Source organism: Scylla paramamosain, chromosome 48, assembly GCF_035594125.1.
Source record: "Scylla paramamosain isolate STU-SP2022 chromosome 48, ASM3559412v1, whole genome shotgun sequence".
NCBI classification, from domain to species: domain Eukaryota; kingdom Metazoa; phylum Arthropoda; class Malacostraca; order Decapoda; family Portunidae; genus Scylla; species Scylla paramamosain.
In genome coordinates this window covers 2,944,784-2,961,050 of record NC_087198.1, presented here as the reverse complement: position 1 = coordinate 2,961,050, position 16,267 = coordinate 2,944,784, and the positions used below count along the sequence as shown (strand labels likewise).

General features: G+C 40.8%; 2 long non-coding RNA genes across 9 annotated transcripts in view; one reads left to right on the top strand and one right to left on the bottom strand.

The window, feature by feature from the left end:
- Positions 1-279: 279 nt before the first annotated feature.
- Positions 280-11,343, top strand: LOC135095297 (uncharacterized). 8 transcript variants are annotated; one of them, XR_010264231.1, is made up of 7 exons: positions 284-422; positions 994-1,094; positions 5,293-5,519; positions 7,467-7,557; positions 8,008-8,173; positions 10,214-10,302; positions 10,776-11,343. It is a non-coding gene; the product is annotated as an uncharacterized LOC135095297 (long non-coding RNA). The 8 variants fall into 8 exon arrangements; XR_010264232.1 differs by lacking the exon at positions 994-1,094 and having other exon boundaries at positions 280-422; XR_010264235.1 differs by lacking the exon at positions 5,293-5,519 and having other exon boundaries at positions 285-422.
- A 3,395-nt stretch (positions 11,344-14,738) lies between these two features.
- The window catches only part of LOC135095298 (uncharacterized), a 62,827-nt gene continuing 61,298 nt past the window's right edge, over positions 14,739-16,267 (bottom strand). The window contains exon 5 of the long non-coding RNA XR_010264237.1: positions 14,739-15,054. This is a non-coding gene — a long non-coding RNA (uncharacterized LOC135095298). The remainder of the gene's footprint in view (positions 15,055-16,267) is intronic.

Sequence of the window (16,267 nt, the reverse complement as noted above, 5' to 3'; positions counted from 1 at the left end):
ATACGAGAGCTGTGGTGGTGGTCTGCTTCCCGTCTGCCAATCAGAGCGTTCTATTTTTCCGTTTTCTTTCGTATTCTTCGTAAAGCTCACGCATCCTTCATTTGTCGTTACTTCTTGCCTCACAGAGTATTGGTAAGTGTCTTCTACTGGTAATAATAACCGTGATTCTATTATTTTGTATCATTACAAGTAGTATTGCGAGAGTGGCTCCGTTCTTAGTGACAATTACCTAAGCACAGCCTTCACCAATCAGCGCCAAGTATTCAAGTCACGTGATACTCTCTCCTCGCCGTCTCTTCAGCCATTCGCCCTGCGCCCGCTGACGTGACGAGTCCCCGGTTGTGTTACGGCGGTGAAGCGGTGTTGCGTCTGTCCCTGGTGGCCATGCTGTGGTGGACAGCGGTGTGGAGGGAGAGGTGGATGTGAGTATGGCCTGGTGGTGGATAGGGAGGAGTGGATAGTGGAAGAGAGATGTGGAGAGTAGGATGGTGGAAGGGGGAGGTGGAGGTGGCTATGGCGGACGTGACTGGGTTGAGGTGGTGGTTGTGGTGGTGTTTGGTATGGTTGGAATGGTTGTAGAGGGTGTTGGTAGTGGTGGTGAACGTGACTGGCTTATGTTAAAGGTGGTTGTGGTTGTTGGGGATGGTGGTGGTTGTGTGACAGTGGTGGGTGCAGCGGACGCAACGGTGTTGTGGTTGTTGGGTGTGGTTGAGGATTGCGATGGTGGTGGTGGTGGAGGTGATAGGTGGCGGTGGTCGTAGTCGGAGCGGGCTAAGCGGTGGTGGTGGTGGTGTAAAAAGGTGTTTATCGGACGGAGTGGAAGTGGTGGTGGTGGCGGTGATACGATTATCAGGGATGAGAGAGAGAGAGAGAGAGAGAGAGAGAGAGAGAGAGAGAGAGAGAGAGAGAGTGTGTGTGTGTGTGTGTGTGTGTGTACTCCTATAATCAGCAAATTGCAGTCACTCGTTCGCTTGTTTCACCTCCCTGTTTCAGGCCTTCTCTCCCCTTCCCTTCCTCCCCGCTCCCTTCCTAACCTGCCCGCCACCCTCTCCCCGCTTTTTCCTGCCTGTCCTCCCCTGCTCCTCGTGTCCCAGGTGAGTGTTGCCTTATTTGAGTCAATGTATAATGGTTTTCATTTGAGATTGAAGCTCCACACGTAATGAAAGGTAGTAATCTGTGGTTTTGTATACTATTATTGGACTATTTATGTAAACTTACAATAGAAAATTAATTCTATTAGGAAATGTGTGCATATTTAAACAATTTCATCAATATAATGACCTGTGTGATGTGACGTCAGTGAGAGAGAGAGAGAGAGAGAGAGAGAGAGAGAGAGAGAGAGAGAGAGAGAAAGAGAAAGAGAGAGAGAGAGAGAGAGAGAGAGAGAGAGATTGACAGCAAATGAAGCAGTATTTTAAATTTCCTGGCTCTGATGATGAATGTTATATGACTGAGGCTGTAGTTAAGTAAGTTGAGAAGCTGAGCAGATAAATATGAGTACACCACCTGTCTGTCTGTCCGTCTTTCAGTCAGTCAGTCAGTCTGTTGATGAAGGAATGGTGGAGAGACCAATATGTGTCTGTCTGTCCGTCTTTCAATCAATCAGCCAATCTGTTGTTGGATGACTTCTGGAGAGAGCAGTCTGTCTGTCTGTCCGTCTTTCAATCATACAGTCAGTCAGTCAGTCAGTTGATGGAGGAATGGTGGAGAGACCAATATGTGTCTGTCTGTCCGTCTTTCAATCACACAGTCAGTCAGTCAGTCTGTTGATGGATGACTGGTGGAGAGAGCAATCTGTCTGTCTGTCCGTCTTTCAGTCACACAGTCAGTCAGTCAGTCAGTCAGTCAGTTGATGGAGGACTGGTGCAGAGAGCAATCTGTGTTTGTCTGTCTACGTGATGCTTCCCTCCGCCGTTTCATTACGTAGACAAAATACATGAAAGGGAAATATTGGTTTTATGGACAGGTGTGGTGGTGGTGGTGGTGGTGGTGGCGCCATTAGTAGTATTCAGGTGTCATACCTGTAACGTAATAAGGAATGAAGGCAGGACGTATGCGATGGCAGCTTGAAGGTAACAATTGGTGATGAAAGGTGGTGGTTGGTGGTGGTGGTGGTGGCAGGGGCTGTGAGGGCTGCCTGTTACCACCACCTTCACTATCCCAAGCGCACATCTCTGGCTGACCCTTCGCTCCCCCGTTCTTTCTCTGCCCTCAATTAATCCCCCCCCCCTCTCTCTCTCTCTCTCTCTCTCTCTCTCTCTCTCTCTCTCTCTCTCTCTCTCTCTCTGCAGACGAGTGCAGTTGTGTTTTGAGTCAGTTTTTCTAAAGTTTGTGAAGTGGTTGGCGTGGGTGGCAGGGGCGTGGAGGGCGTCACGCTGGTAGTGTAGAAAAGAAAGCGAGAGAAAAGTGATGCGTCACTGGTGTTTAATACCTGAGTGAAGTACTGGCGTCGTAAAGACCATTTCTGTCCATTGTGATTTCTGAGTTTAAGTAATGAGGCTTTGTAATGGGTCGTTTATCATTTATTTTATTTTTCACGTGGACAAAAATTGTGCTTACTTTATTTATATATATATATATATATATATATATATATATATATATATATATATATATATATATATATATATATATATATATATATATATATATATATATATATATATATATATATATAAAAGGAAACACAATTTTCCTCCACATCAAGTTGTCATCAAAACTTGCTCCATTCATTCCATTGCCAAACTGAGACCATGTACCCTGACACATTAACAAAAAAATAAATAAATAAAAAAAATAAAAAAATCCCTTCACCTTTCTCTACTGAGAGAGAGAGAGAGAGAGAGAGAGAGAGAGAGAGAGAGAGAGAGAGAGAGAGAGAGAGAGAGAGAGAGAGAGAGAGAGAGAGAGAGAGAGAGAGAGTGAGAGAGAGAGAGAATGGTGGCCAGAGTAAGACGAAGGAGAAAGCAAGTTAAAGAAAACAAATGGAAAGTGAGAGAAAAGCAAGAAAATACAGATGAAAAGAAAATCTGCGGTAAAAATGCACCGCTGAAACAAAAACGAATAAGAAAGTGTAATGAAACGATGAGATAATTTTGTGTTTTTGTGAGCCCGCAATTATGCTGCACCCACCCTCTACCACTACTACCACTACTACTACTACTCCTACCACTGCAATTTATGAGCAGTAGGTGACAGAAACGAAGAAGCGCAAACACCTGGAGATAGGTGAGCTTGATAGGAAGTTACAAGTAGAATATGAAGCAAAACTCAAAGACTCACTGAGAGAACTTGAGAGGACTGTGAAGAACAACTCAAGAACATTACGCCCTAAGTGGACGACCTGTACGAGGCCAAGGTGAGAGTGAGAGTGAGAGGGGAGTAGGTAGGTGACGGATTTGAACTGGAGAAAGATTAGGGTGGAGAGAATTGAAGGTTGTAACTTCTAGGGACATTGGGAGGGAGTGAGAGAGTGAGAGGGGAGTGGGTAGGTGACGGTTTTGGACGTTAGAAAGACTACGGTGGAGAGAGTTATATAAAAAAAAAATGGTGTTATATTAAGTAAAATCAGTCAATATTTAACACGTCAGGCGCCACACGCACCACCGCCGTTACATTTCAGACTATTCAAAGTTGCCGTGTGTACCACTGGCCCAACATTTATCACTTTTCTTCCTTTTTTTTTTTTTTAACAATGAATTCCATTAAATAACGGGCAAAAATGAAACGCAAATCTTTTAAACAAATGTTGATTATTAATTATCATAATTTTTAATGAGGCAAATATAATAATGGTAAAATAATGAAAGTATCTTTTGTGAAGTGACATTGTAACTGGTCAAAATACAAAGGTGGAACTCTAAATGGTAATAATAAAACTTGTCTCAGTCACGGCTCAACATATAGATGTAGTATCCTACATCTATATATTGTTTTATTACAAAGCAAATCTGTGATTGCAAAACAACATAACATTTTTACCTACTCTTATTGAAATCATTACTATCATTTCTTGCACAAAGGAGAACTTTCCCTGTAACAAATGAAAGCCTGTGTCCTGTTTGCAGCTGCACAAAGAAAAGGCTTTATCCTTCAACATTCATATAAACAGCTTCTTCATTCCTTGTGTAGTGAAAACTGTGACTCAAGAAATGATTGCAGCAAATGTGTGAAGGTCGCTATTGATGGAGAGAGTGCTTTCTTTCAGAACATAGGAGGCATACATGTACCTTCCCATCACACTGATCACATACACTCTTCACTCTCCTACCTTCTCAAGCTGCACTTGTCCGTCCTTCATTCACACTAAAGATTTGACAGCGCCCTCTGCATCTTTTTCCCGCTCTTCTAGAGTGACCTTGCAATCCAACAAGAAAATGGTGTTCTCTTACCTCCCAGAGAGAGAGAGAGAGAGAGAGAGAGAGAGAGAGAGAGAGAGAGAGAGAGAGAGAGAGAGAGAGAGGGAGGGGGGGCTACAATAGCCCCCCTCCCTCCTCCTCTCTCTCTCGGTTTGTCTGTTGGTTTCTTTTTTTTACTATTTTGTTTAATCTACTAGTACTACTACTACTACTACTACTACTACTACTACTCGTACTACTACTACTAATCGTACTACTACTACTACTAATCGTACTACTACTAGTACTACTCGTACTACTACTACTACTTCTACTACTACTACTACTACTACAACAACAACTACTACTACTACTACTACTACTACTACTACTACTACTACTACTACTACTACTACTAACACATCTACTACCACCACCACCACCACCACCACCACCACCACCATCACCACCACTACTACTACTACTACTACTACTACTATCACCACCACCACCACCACCACCACTACTACTACTACTACTACTACTACCACCACCACCACCACCACGAATACCACCACCACCACTACTACCACCGCCACAACCACCACTACTACCACCGCCTCCACTACTACCACCGACACTACCACCACCACCACCACTACTACTACCACCGTCACCACTACTACCACCGCCACCACCACCACTACTACCACTACCACTGCTACTACCACCATCACCACTACCACTACTACTACCACCACCACAACCAACACCACCAACACCACCACAACCACCGCCACCACCACCACCACCACAACAACAACAACCACCACCACCACCACCACCACCACTACTACTACCACTACCGCTGCTACTACTACTACTACCACCACTACCACCAGTACTACTACTACTTTTACTGCTACTACTACTACTACTACTACTACTATTGCAGGTGACCCATGAACTACCTCTAACAATGGTGATGAAGAACCAGAAGTGGGTTGTAGGTGACGAGATAACTATCCCAGGTCATCCCGGAAGTGGCGAGGTGACCCCATACAGCTCCACAAGGTCGTGGAGGACACCAGACATAGCCACGTGGTCGCCTACACTCAGCCATCCACCTCACCTGCCCCAGACTGCTACCCGGACACCATCCAGCCACAAGAACCCAGATAAGCATTTCCGGGGTCCTTGGTTGTGGTTAGCTAGCTAGTTTGTTTAGGGGTCACTTGCTGTACATAGGAACCCTCCTCGGTCTGATGCTATTTTTTTTATTTTTATTTTTGAGGTGTAACGCTGTGCTCTACGTGAGAGTGATAGTGTTTATCTTTATTTATTTATTTTTTTTCCTGAAGACCAGTTCTGATGTTATCTTGGAGGTTAACGGAGAAGAGTTCTTCACAACTGTGTTTGTTGTTTTATTTTATTTTTTTATTGGTCACTTTTTGTTTTTTGTTGTGATTGTTATTAATTTTATTTATTTGTATTGAAATATGTGAGTGTGAATGCAGCACAATATATAAAGGTGTGCATTCCAGAGTGAAAGGAAGGCGTGCACAGGGTAGAGTGCACAGGATGCAGTGCCTTGTTTTTATCACCAGACCTTGATTGACTGAAGCAAATGAAAACTTTGGTGTGAGTACCTTACAAAGACACTTGACAATACTAATGTCACCTCACCTCGTGGTTTCACCTTAAACCTACAAACATTGGCTGGACACAAGGTCATAGAAATAATTTATTCTCATTTATTCTCATCTTTACAAATTACAGTCTTTACACATCAAAGTAACTAATCACCTTTATTCATCCACTTGAGGGGGTTGAAGGATCGCTAATCCCATATTAAATTGCCTGTGTTCAACTCGCCTCTCCTCCCTCATTTATTGACCAATTCATTTAAAAAATATTTTGATCAGGAAGGTTGCAAGAAGGATGTCTGCTATCTTTTTTTTTTTTTTTGTACGATAAGTTTTTTTTTCAATGAAAAAGTAAAAAAAAAACTGTGTCAAATATTTACTTTCAAATATTTGTCAGAAATCAAAATCAGTTACAAACAAAAATGACGACAGCAGAATTTGTTCGCCTCTCACAGCTGGATAAGCCGCAATGGCCCATCTGTGTGTAACACCAATAACAACGGAGATCATTTTTATATGCCAAAATCCGCCATTTTAAGTTATGTCAAAGTTTAAGGGATGACTATAATACACCTATTGCAGCTAAGGACTTGAAATTCACATGATATATACATCACAATATGTTGAAAAACAGATATAGATTAATTTAGTTACTACGATCGGTTTTGTACATAGGCCTAAAGTAATTCATGATTTCACCCTTAATTACCCGGGGGGGAGGGGGGAAGGCGGGTGAAAACAATTTTTGTTATATTTCGACTTTTAGATCAAAACCAGTGTTTAACTGTTTGAAATAAATAAGATATTAATGCAAAAGATATCTAATGCAGACACATTGACTATTTCCTAGATTTACGGAAAAATATTTATCTCATTTTTCGTATATAAATTTGAAAAAAATAGTTAGACCTAAAATTACGTACTCTCTAATGTTGTACGCAGCAAAAGAACCGTACATATTCATAGGAGACTGAGGAAGAACGGGTACGCCAGAAAGAAAAAAAAAAAAAAGTCATGTCTCGCAGCGGGCGAAACCGTGAAATTTCATAACAGAAGACCTCATTACATTAGGGGATATATATATATATATATATATATATATATATATATATATATATATATATATATATATATATATATATATATATATATATATATATATATATATATATATATATATATATATATATTTATCAAAACATTACATATATAAAAAATGGGAAAAAATGTAGAAAATAAAAAAATAAAAAAAAAATTCATATCCTGATCGTACAACGACACCCTTGATGCAAAACATGTTTGCGCGCCTGACGATGTTAAGACACACGACACACACTTCCCTTGAGAAAAGATGATAGCCTTCACGAGTGTCTTACTATTTCTTTGCAGAGCCCCTCTTCTTGATGACGACGCGTACACTGTCAGCTACACTTTGCAGTGTCTCACTTAAATTTTTCTCTATCTTTGTATCTCTCCATTTCAGATAAATTGTTATCTTTCCAAGGGTTGAGGAGAACATGGTCGTGGTTCAAGTGAAGCCACTACAGCCACTCCCTGACAAGCCTTCCACACCGGTGAGTGTTGTTCAAGCATGTATTAGTATTGCTAATTCCTTATTTCCTAGAACATCTACCACTATATAATGGCAATGTCTTTCCAACACAAATAACGTCAAGCAAAAATAAACTCTACACTAACTAAGTGATGAAAAACGTAGCATCATCCGCTGCACAAAACAATACAGCAGCGAAGTGACACTGCCAGGACTTGAACCAACACCTGCCTGCCTCACTGACACCTGCCGTGGTGCCAGGGAGTGAAGAGGCCTGTGCTGCCACCACGCTGAGAGAGGGAGAAAGAGAAGAGCATTAGAGAGGAATGACCGTGGCAGGAAGGATGGTGTGTTAGGTGACTGGTTCAGACAGTGACGGTGGACAGAAGAAATGCTGGAGAATGATTAAACCACAGGTGGTTCATGTTGTAGTTGTTCAAGATTTCGAAGAAAAATTTTTTTTTTTTCCTAGACAGATAGTGGCAGCAGACACACAAGAGACGATGGTGTGGTGGACAAGAAGATGCAGAGAGACAGCAGACAGAATGGAAGCTACAGATGAAAGAAGAGCAGGTCAAGCCATGGCAGCAGACACATAGACAGACAGATTGGATAAGAAAGAAGTATTATTTAGTGAGGTAAGGAACTGTACAACCCTTCACGGTGCTGACTACTTGATAGCAGAGGTGGTTCATGTTGGTTCAGGATTTGGTTTGAAGCTGTTACGTGAAAAGAACATTCTGAGGAACGAGAGGTTGTATTGTCACTTGTCAACAAAGTGGCAGAGTATTGCTATAACATTTATAGCCAAAGCTGTACCAGCTGCCTGAGTGTGTCATGTCCATTGTGTACTTACAGTCACCTTTGTCATGTCTACGCTAGTGGAGGAGAGGGAAGAACAAACCTTGAATCGTCCAGGGTTAGAGTTTTTAGCAAAGGTTTGAGCGAAGAGTTCAGCTTTAGAGGTAGATGTGATAGCAGTGGTGCCATCTGGTTGAAATAAAGAAGGGAAAGGAGAAGCAAAGTTATTATAGATGTTTTTGGGTAAGTGCCAGAAGTCACGAGGGAGAGTTAGATCTTGAAACGTTTTGACACTTTCTGTTAATGAAGGAGTTTTTTTTTGGCTAATTGGAGAAGAGACTTGGCATGGCAGAAATGTAAAGTGCATTAGATTCCGGTGATGGAAGAAGGCTTAAGCACCTTTGGTGGGCCACCTCTCTATCATGTATAGCACGAGAACAAGCTATGTTAAACCAAGTTTAACTTTGGAAGGTTTAGGTCGAGAAAAAGAGTGAGGAATGTACGCCTCCATGCCAGACACTATCACCTCTGTTATGCGCTCAGCACAAAAAGACGGGTCTCTGACACGGAAGCAGTAGTAATTTTCCAAAGAAAATCAGCAAAATACCTCCATGTTCCCCCAACTAGTACAGGCAAAATGCCAGTGGCACCTTCCTTTTGTGGGATCCTGAGGAGGGATTGGAGCGATAGGACAAGATACAGATATGAGACTGTGATCGGAGGAGCCCAACGGAGAAGAAAGGGTGACAGCATAAGCAGAAGTATTAGAGGTCAGGAAAAGGTCAAGAATGTTGGGCCTATCTTCAAGACGGTCAGGAATACGAGTAAGGTGTTGCACCAATTGCTTTAGGTCGTGGAGAATAGCAAAGTCTAAGGCTAGTTCACCAGGATGGTCAGTGAAGGGAGAGGAAAGCCAAAGTTGGTGGTGAACATTGAAGTCAGTCTCCAAGAATTAAGATCTCTGCAAAAGGGAAGAGAGTCAATGTGCTCCACTTTGGAAGTTAAGTAGTCAAAGAATTTTTCATAGTCAGAAGAGTTATTTGAGAGGTATACAGCACAGATAAATTTAGTTTGAGAGTGACTCTGTTGTCGTACCCAGGTGGTGGAAAACTCGGAAGATTCAAGAGAGTGGAAAGCAGGTTAAGTCATTGCGCACATGAACACAGCATCCAGCTTTGGATCGAAAATGAGGATAGAGAAAGTAGGAGGGAACAGAAAAGGGGCTACTGTCAGTTGCCTCAGACATCTGAGTTTCAGTGACGAAAGGATGATGAAGCTTAACAGAGGAGAGGCAGTGTTCTACAGATTGAACGCGAATGTTGCAGAAGTTTATGAAGAAAAACTGAGAGGGGTATCAAGACATTTAGGGTCGTTACCAGAAGAGCAGTCTGACCCGGGGACAATTGTGGTCCGCTCACCAGATGGGGTCTCCGAGGCTGGTGTAGGAGTATGTGTGTAATAATTAGGTGCTGGTAGTTGTTTTGTGTGCAGGAAGAGAGATATCTCCATGACTATAACGTTTGGTACGATTGAAAACATCCTTTGGTTTCCACAGATATGTACACACTAGTAGTAACAGTTTTCACCTGTAGCACCAGAAACAGTCTTCCTCACACGAACCATTTTACTGCCGGGACTTGAAGGCTGATGAAGCAGTGCGGCGGAGGTCACGCCTCTCAGAGTGTTTATACTTGTTGTCAACACCGCCATAACTAATACAAACTCTTTAGTGCAGGTAGTTAAATAACTGCAATCATTGTTCCAGATTCCTAAATTCACAAAGTGCATAAACTCATTCCAAGTTTTTATTGCAGATAATTAAAGTTTTAGTGAAATAATTATTCCTATTCCTAATGTTGTGTGGTGCATTATCTCAGACAGGACCACTGGAAGCTGTCAGAGTGCTGTGGCACGTGGCAAGAACCAAGTGTTCAGGAGCACACACTGTCCCTTCACCAGTCAGCAGGTTACGAAAAACAATGCAGTATTTTGTTGAGTAATCAAAGTAATAAAATGTAAATGATAAAATGTCAGTACTGATTTAGAGTGTCACACTCCACCATGGCAAAGACTGCCGGCTGAGTAATATTCAAGTTGTATTAGTGAGACTCTACTCAATGTTAATTATAAGGCAGGTGTAAAAAAAATAGTTAAAAATGTATCATAGTACAAGAAAATGACAGTTCAAAATGTAAACATATCTTTAACAAGTAGACTTGAATGGTCATTAAGTAGTACAGCAGACCCTTCCTACAGTAAATTCACTATTATTTGTAGACTAGCCTTATTTGTCTCTCATTATTTTACTTTTCTCATTATTCTGTCTTGTTTTATCATCAATACTTGAGTGCCTTCATTTATCTCTATTATTGTGACTGTTTCTCTCATTATGTTGCTGATGTCTACTCTCATCATCTGACTGACTGCTCGCCTTCACAGGTCTGGGCGGCTTGGAAACCTCACTACAAACTGAAGACCCGTTCACTTGAAGGACACAGTTGGAGTCGGACACAAGATCCAAGAGGGAGTTATTTTTAAACGAGAGCTTCAGGCAGAAAATTCGAGTGGATTTTCAACTCTAAAAATAACTTTTTTGGGGGGGATATTTTGAACCTTCTTTATCTTGAAAAATAACTGCAGATATCATGACTCTAGCTGGAAATTGACCTGAGCAATGTAGGGTTTGCTGCAGTGAGATTACCAAGGCACGAGTGTCTGGGATTTAAAGATGATGGATATGTGTCCTGTGTGCTGCTGTGCTGGGAGGAGAGGAGCAGCAGCAGTCGTGGGGCTCTGTTGCTGCTGTCACTGGTGCAGCTGTTCACTCCTGCAGCTACCTTCCCTCAACATACTGTGTCTTCCCTCACCTGCAATGAACAACTATGAACAATACTTCTCCTGCGATGAGGAACAGTGAATAACACCTCTCTCTCTCTCTCTCTCTCTCTCTCTCTCTCTCTCTCTCTCTCTCTCTCTCTCTCTCTCTCTCTCTCTCTCTCTCTCTCTCTCCACAGTATGTCCCCCACAGTATGTTTACAAACCCACAGTGACTCTCCACAGCCCCTCACCAACAATTGTCTCCTTCACACACACACACACAAATGTTAGAATCTTGTAGTGTCTACAACAAGGAATGGAACCGAAATCGACAAGCCAAATTTTCTTCCAGCCTGCGTGAGTGTAGTGAGGCTCAATGTGTGTGTACAAGTGAAGAATATATATTAAATGCTTGACTCAAAAAATATGAGGCTTACACAAAAATACAGGACACAACTTGAGTGTGGTGAGTCAAAGGTGAGTCAAAATGCTCAACTTTGAATTAACTTACAACAAAAACTAACTAAATAAAACACACTATAAAGAAATAATCTCATCAATTAACACTGAAAAAAATATATATATACACCAACACAAAATAAATAAATAAATAAATGAAGACTAAATAAAGCAAATTAATCTGAACGCTAACAAACAAACCAACATAGTCGTATATTTTTTAACACTACGGTGAAGAAAGATAATGAAGCTTTAACATTGAGTGAGAGAGAGAGAGAGAGAATTTTGTGGTCTTCCTAAATCTCTCTCTCTCTCTCTCTCTTACACAAACAATAAAAAAACAAAAAATTAAATAAACAAAATACAAGCAAATAATAATAGCCGTCCACACCAATCCACATACACCAAGCCATCCCAATCCAGCCAATCACGAGCCAGCAGCAGACACACCGAGAGGATTGGGAGAAAGAGGAAAAAGAAAAAAAATGAAAAATAATGGATACCGGGAGAATAAGAAAAGAATAAGAAAAAAAATGGCGAATCAAGAGAAAAATGAGAAAAATAAAGGAAAAAAATACGAATAAAATCAAAAGGAACAAATGAGGGAAGAGAAAAAATGGGGTGAGGAGGGGAACACTTAGGAAAATAAACCAAACAATAGGGCATTACATTGTGATTACGTATAGCAGGGATGGATTATGAGAGAGAGAGAGAGAGAGAGAGAGAGAGAGAGAGAGAGAGAGAGAGAGAGAGAGAGAGAGAAGAGATCTGCTCAGGAATTTAATTTTGTGTTGGTGGTTTACGCTCTCTCTCTCTCTCTCTCTCTCTCTCTCTCTCTCTCTCTCTCTCTCTCTCTCTCTCTCTCTCTCTCTCTCTCTCTCTCTCTCTCTCTCCTTACAACAGTTTTGTTTTTCTGTTTTCTCTCGCTCTTATCTTTCATTGAGAGAGAGAGAGAAAGAAACATTATTATTACACACACACACACAAACACTCTTTTCATAGATAAGTTAACGCTTTTAATAATATATATATATATATATATATATATATATATATATATATATATATATATATATATATATATATATATATATATATATATATATATATATATATATATATATATATATATATATATATATATATAAAAAACCCTTTCTTTTTACCTTATCTATCACAATAACCCTTTTCTACCTCCTATTCCTTCCCTTCCAAATGAAACCGAACCATTAAGAAGTATCACTTGCTTCTCTCCTGTAACTTAATGAAACGCTCGAATTAATTCATAAGGTGCGCAAAGGAGCTTAATTAATAAACAGGAAAGATTAAAAATGCATTGTGGGGAAAAAAAAGGTGAAATATGAATGAGTTTGAGGAAAGGTGTGTGTGTGTGTGTGTGTGTGTGTGTGTGTGTGTGTGTAAGGTAATGAGTTTTTTAACTGAAGAATGTAAGGTATTGGATCCGAAAGCATAAGAGATTGAACGCCCTGAGTGAAGCGGTTACAGGTGTCTATTGTTCCCGTGGTTGATATACTGAGACAACTTGTTCGCCACCTTGCAATTAGAGACGTGGCAGTGAGGCTGGTAGATACCTATCAGCGCCAGCATTTTTAATTGTCTGCGATTTCCTGGGGCAAAGGGGTGTCTTAGCTAAATTTGAAATCGATGTGCAGGAAAAGTACAGCATGAATTGCTGCACAAGTGTATCTAAAATTAAAAACATAACCCTTAATATTAATATTCATACTTACTGGTGTATGATAAGGCTTTGTTAATTGAATTATAAGATAAAACTAAAAATAGGTAATGATTTTTTTTTAAGTAAGTATGAACAGTAAAAATAAAAGGATGTTGATTTCGGCTTGTGCATTTTATCTGGGAATGTTGAAAAATATCAGATATCACTGATACGTCCTGTATATGAAAGTAATCAGTGAAATAAAAAAAAAAAGAACAGCACCGCTGGCGGACGTACGACGTACTTATCTTGATCATGATTCTTCAGTTAAAAAAAGCGCCGCACGCCGTTAGGAAGGAGTGTAAAGTGTAAACAATAGCCTCTCAGTTCTGCCGATACAAAGGCCTTTACTTTGCTTTACTATATCCAGAATAGGGTATAGCTCGTTCTTTCGGGAATTTTCTTAATTCCGCTGTAGTCCATGATTGTGGCGGTGATGTATCCATTGTGCAGGGTAGTCGAGTAAGCGTGGTGCTGTGTTTTGGTTTGCTCGCTGCCCAAGTACCCGAGGATAGTGATCGTACCGCAAAAATAAAGTCTCTGATACAAAATTATATTTTCTTTACATTAAATGGATTTGCCTGTTGTTTAGTATATGAAAATGCAAGTATATATTAGTATACTTCCATTGAGGTCAGTAGAAAATTACAGATTGCCTGCCTTGATACACTTATAGGCTCTTTTAAGAATATCATCTGAAATTATGAATAGAGGCTCAAACAATGTCATGTGCTGTCAGTTATCACGAAATTAATTGACTTAAAATTCAGACGCATTACTGTGCAACGATACACCTTTGTAAGCTTGTAAAACCTTGCCCCAAAAGATATTTATTTTCCGGCGAGAATTAAAAATTCTGGCGCTATCTGGTATCAAAACGCTCACTGCGACGTCTCTAATTTCCTATACAGGGTGTAACGCGAGTTTCTGCAAATACTGAAAGAGGTGAAAGAACGTTTAATTCTAAGTAGAAAATGTTCTATGCACATATGCATTTTAAGGCTTTGTTTACCCATCAGAGGATTTGAAAATGTACGGGACTCGCGGGTGTGCTCTGTGAAATGACGGACACACGGTTGTATTGTCGCAGCCTCGGAGGTGCCACTTAGTCATATTACGAATGGTTTAATATTACATTATCTTATAACAAGACAAATGGGATTACAAAGCATGTAATTTACCGATAAGCGTTACAGGACAACATTATTGCGGTGATTAAAAGTACTTCTGTAAAATGCTACGCGGCATCATCAAAGCGAGGGAGGAGGGCGGGTGGGTAGCCTGCCCTTGCGACCTTGAAAACAGCTGAGAGACGATGCCACGTAGCATTTTACAGGAGTACATTTTATCACCGCAATAATGCTGTTGTGTAATGCTTATCGGTAAATTACATGCTTTTTTATATCATTTGTCTTGTTATAAGATACTGCAATATTCCACAGCCTGCAAAAAATAACATTAAACCATTCGTAATTTGAACAAGTGGCACCTCCGAGGCTGAGACAATGCAGCCGTCTGCACTTCACCTCACAGCTACACGCAGGGCACAGCAGCGAGTCCCCTACATTTTCAATTCCTCTGACGCACGTCGCCCACCACCAGGGTCAGCGGGCGGACATGATGCAGAAGAAGGCGCGGGAGCCAAAGTATTCATCCGCCGTCCACCGCTCCCTGTCGCTGAGAAAGCTGCTCCTTGCGTCACAGCTGAGGAAGAGAGAGGCGAGGGATAGGTCACTCCTGCAGGAACACGAAGTAAGAACGAACGCCAATAGACATGGCCACTCGGAGGGATACAAAGGAAAAAACAAGAAGTAAAAGATAAGGACCGGAGGTTGAAATCGCTCACACATGAACAAACAGTAATAGATAAGAGCACGGAGTTTATTTAGATCACTCACAAAGAAATACAAATGAAGAACAAACATATCTAACTTGCATTTTGGTTCTTCCGAGGCTGTCTGTGATAAAGTACACTGAGCAATTTGTAAAGTGGATGTAGGCTGGAAAATGCAAGGATGCAGGCACGGTGAGAGAGGGAGGGAAAGTGAGAGGGAGGGAGGAAGAGAGGCAGAAAGGAGGGAAGGAAGGAACGTAGGAGAAAAGAAAGGAATAAATAAAAGCAAAGCCTTCCCCACCAAAAAAAATAATTAATTAATAAAATGAAATAAATAAATAAATAAAAGTAAAACGGAGAAAAAAAAAAGAAAAAAAGGAAGGTATGAACAAAAGGATAGGGAAAGGAAGAAACGGATAAGAAAAGGAGAGAAATCAAATGAAAGAAAGGAAGGCAGGAAGGATAAAAAAAAAATGAAATAATGGAAAGGTAGAAAACGAAGAAAGGAAATCAAATAAATACAAAAAGGAAGGAAGAAAGAAAGAGGAAGGAAAACGATGCCATAAGTAATGAGAGAGTTAAACCAAAAAAAAAAAAAAACAGACAAGACTTGAATAGAAGAGAGAGAGAGAGAGAGAGAGAGAGAGAGAGAGAGAGAGAGAGAGAGAGAGAGAGAGAGAGAGAGAGAGAGAGAGAGAGAGACTAGATAAATAACATCCGAGAGTGGTGAGCATGGGGGAGGCTGGAGGGTGGTGAAGGAAGGGGACAGGGGAATGGATGAGCAGGGCAAGGCAGGGAAGGAAGGAAGAGCAGTGAAGGGAAGGAGGAATAATGATGGAAGAAAGGCAAGTGAGGGAAGAGGGACGGTGTAGGAGGAGCAGTGAAGGAAGGAGAGCCAGGGGAAGTGGAGGCAGTGAAGGAAGGAGAGGGGAGTGGAGGAAGAATAGGGACGTTGTTGTAACCCAGCAAACAACAAGAAATTAAACATGTAACAAGAAACAAGAATGAAACAAAAATGAAGAAATGAAAAAGGGAAACGAGAAGTAGAAAGAATAAATGAGGGAAGAAGATGATAAAAACGAC